Source organism: Rhinolophus hipposideros, assembly GCF_964194185.1.
Source record: "Rhinolophus hipposideros genome assembly, chromosome: 8".
Lineage (NCBI taxonomy): Eukaryota > Metazoa > Chordata > Mammalia > Chiroptera > Rhinolophidae > Rhinolophus > Rhinolophus hipposideros.
In genome coordinates this window covers 65,465,205-65,468,297 of record NC_138054.1, presented here as the reverse complement: position 1 = coordinate 65,468,297, position 3,093 = coordinate 65,465,205, and the positions used below count along the sequence as shown (strand labels likewise).

At 44.4% G+C, this 3,093-nt stretch overlaps 1 pseudogene across 1 annotated transcript; it reads left to right on the top strand.

Annotated features, from left to right (window-relative positions):
• The first annotated feature begins 1,728 nt into the window (after positions 1 to 1,728).
• LOC308501529 (olfactory receptor 2D2-like) lies at positions 1,729 to 2,757 on the top strand (annotated as a pseudogene). Its single transcript has one exon. The product of its transcript is annotated as an olfactory receptor 2D2-like (transcript).
• The last annotated feature ends 336 nt before the right edge of the window (positions 2,758 to 3,093 follow it).

Here is a 3,093-nt window from a genome sequence, read left to right as displayed (position 1 = left end):
TCACCCCAATAAAATTAATTAAAAAAAAAAGTTCTTTATGTTCTAATGACATTATTTATCTTCCACATGTAACAAACATTGATTTTTTTTTTTAACTTAGAGAAAAAAATTTTTTTACATGGCCAAAAATATTCATCTTTTCCTTTATTGTTTCTTCTTTTGTTTTTATACTTATGTGAGGGGGGAATATTGATATTTAGGCAGGAGGAATGTGAGTCGCTTGGGGATAATATGGACACAGGGAAAGTGAGAGCAAGCCAACTTTTTCTGTACAACTGAGTAGATCGAAGATTCTTGAAGTGTCGTCCCTGATGCTCCTGCATTACCTGGGAACTTGGTAGAAACAAAAATGCCCAGGCTCCATCCCAGACCTGCTGAATCCAAACTCTGGGCATGAGGCACGGCAGCATATTGACAAGCCCTCTAGCTGATTCTGATGCACAAAGTTTCAAAGCCCTGAGGTAGAGGAATTGGGGGTTGTGGCTGGTTACCCAGGGGACAGGGAATAAGAAGTTGTAGGACAGGGACTCAGGCAGAGATGAAAGGAAGTTCCAGGAAAGAGACCAGACCTGAGTAACAATACAGCTGCTGGGAACTAAAAAGGAAAATGCCAGGAAAAACTGCTGCAGAGATGACTTAGGGACTATACAACATTAACTATTCCGTTGTACATGGTTTTCTGTTCTGTGCTGCATTGTAAGTTATACCTTTAGGACAAGTCTTCCAAACGACAACCTTGTGTTGGTGAGGTTTGGGGCATAAAGGATAAAGAGAATAGGGATGAACAATTGAAGAGGTGTATACCCACAGGAGGCAAGGCATTTGGGCAGGGAGGAGGGTCAAGGATTCAAGGAGAGCAGGATTTGAGAGCAAAGTGATTAGGAATGCACAAGGAACCCTCTGAAATATTGGGGAAAGTATTAGACTTCTTACAGCAGACAGATGAGAAGCGATGTTGCTTTATTTGCATATTAAAGGAAAGAGGTCATCACCATGAGGCTGAAGGACTTACTTTGAAACATTCAGGTGATGCTTTAAAAGGCCTTTCTCTGTCCCACCATAAAATAAACATTCAGGTATATATTTTCCCCTAGGTTGCTTTATAGTTTTATGTTTGCATTTAGTTCTTTAACACATTTAGAATTTATCTTGGTAGACAGAGTGAAATCACTTTTTCCACCCAGATTATATTTATAACTCTTCCTTGCCTCTGATTTATAAGAAGTAGGAAGCATTTAGTAAACATGTGTTGAACGAATGACATAATTAATGAACACCAGTGAAGTCTCATTCACCAGGAAAAGCTAAATCTTAAATATTAACTCTGACTTTTATCCTACACAGCATTGACTTTAATCCGCACTTCTGACCTTAGTCCAGTCCCAACAATGATAAAAACCCTGACCCAAATAATGAGTGTAATAGTCCGGACACTGGTCCTAATCTTAAAACAAGGCTTAGCAACCTCTGTAGTCACAAGAGAAAATGGAAAATGGGGTGAATAATAAAGAGAAAAACAAGGTTGTGTCGGGAAAAGGAGGCACAGATCCCTACAGGCCAGAATGGAACACAGCAGACGTGTTCCATTCTGACTTGGTCTTTATTTTTATCAGTGACCCTCATCTAAATCCTGAACCAAACCCCAATATCACTCAAACTACTATAGGGACATGCCAAGTGGTGCCATCTGCCAATCCAAACTTCCTGTTAGGGAATGTAAATGAGACAATGAATGTGAAAATGCCTTACACGCCTTCAGCACGGGCACGCGATAAATTACATATTCCTCAGAACTCTTTCAACAGGCAGATCACAAGGCGGGATGTCAACCAGTCTGCTGTGACAGAATTCATGCTATTGGGCTTCTCCCCCCACGCCAGGATCAATCCTCTGCTCTTCACCTTCTTTCTAATCTTTCACCTGTTGGTCTTTGTGAGCAACAGCCTCCTCGTCACCCTCATCCACCAGGACTCGCGCCTCCACACACCCATGTACTTTTTCATCAGTGTTCTCTCCATCCTGGATGTGTGCTACACCACCACTACCCTGCCCCAGATGCTCGTGCATCTTCTCAGCAAGAAGAGGGCCATCTCTTTTGCTAGATGTGCGGCCCAGATGTGCGGTACATCTTCCTCTTCTTTGGGGTCACTGAGTCCTAGCTTATCGCCATCATGTCTGTGGACAGGTACATGGCCATCTGCCAGCCTCTTCGGTACAAGGCCATCATGAGCCACTGGGTGTGCCTCACGCTGGTGGGCCTCTGCGAGGCCTATGGTGTGGTGGGTGGCCTGTGCTCTACCTTCTTTGCTATGCGCCTGCCCTACTGTGGCCTAATGAAATTGACCACTACTTCTGTGAGGTTCCTGCTGTCCTGAAGCTAGCCTGCGCAGACACATCCCTCAGTGACTTGGTGGACTTCATCACGGGATTCAATGTCACTGTGGTCCACTCTCCCTAGTTACCATTGTCTATGCCAACATTTTTGCTGCAATCATGAAGATCCGCTCAGCCCAGGGGCGGATCAAGGCCTTCTCCACCTGTGCCTCCCACATCCCTGTGGTCACCATGTTGGCCATTCCATGCACCATCATGTACATGAGTCCAGGCTCGGACTCCTTGTCAAACAGTGGCAAGAAAATGGCCCTTTTCTATAATATTGCCACAGACTTTCTCAACCCTGTCATCTACAGTCTGAGAAACAAGGACATGAAAAAGGCTTTCCTCAAACTGATGGGATGGGGCAGGGCCCCAGAGTGATTCTTCAAATCTGAAAACCTGGGGAGATGAACAAAGCAGGACTCACCCTCACCAGCTCCCTAGAGACTCTTCCAAGAGACCTGGAAGAGGTGGACTTCATAAAGCTAACTCTTCACCCTGGCCCAGAGGGAGGGAACAGGATACCCAGACATCTGCAGAATCTATGGTGATGTATTTTGAGACAGAGATGATTGTGAAGATTGAGCACAGTGGTCAGGAGCCTAAACTTCAGAGCCAGACAGACCAGGATGAGAGACTTGGTTTTACCAATAACTAGATATGTGAATTTTTGCAAGTCATTTAACTACTCTAAGGGTTGTATCTCATCCTCACAGG